Genomic DNA, 535 nt, shown 5'->3' with positions numbered 1-535 from the left:
TTTACCATGGTGGTGGTCTGTTGGTTCCAGCCATACGGAGCGTGCAAATAGGGCTTGTTCAGGAGGATGATCTCCATGGGGAGTTGTAAATAAACAAGAAAATGAAGAACTGGTAAATACATAAATACACGACTGTATATTTACCCTTATTTCGAACAATTTGAACATATGCATAAATGAAATGTACATTTTATTCACTTAACACTGCTTATAATGTATTGTATGAGTCAAGTGTTTTTAGCACTATTGTGCTCTTTGATTTTCTTTCTAAAGCATTAGATGGAGATTTTTTTTAACCTCGACCTCTAGCGAACTTAGCAGTGAATTAGTCTTTATAATTCATATATCTAATGAAAGGATGCATTAATGCCAATCTTTTAAAAAGATATTTGGCCTCTATAGTCAGGTTATAGAAAATTTCGCCTGGCTTACTTCAAAACCTGAAGGTAGTTTGTTCATTTACCAATGTAGAGATCTGTGATTTTCAAATTATGTAGCAACTGCGAATATCCTATTCCAGTCAATGGATAGGACA

This window comes from Penaeus monodon, chromosome 34, assembly GCF_015228065.2.
Source record: "Penaeus monodon isolate SGIC_2016 chromosome 34, NSTDA_Pmon_1, whole genome shotgun sequence".
Classification (NCBI taxonomy): Eukaryota; Metazoa; Arthropoda; class Malacostraca; order Decapoda; family Penaeidae; genus Penaeus; species Penaeus monodon.
Note: the sequence above shows the minus strand (reverse complement) of the source record.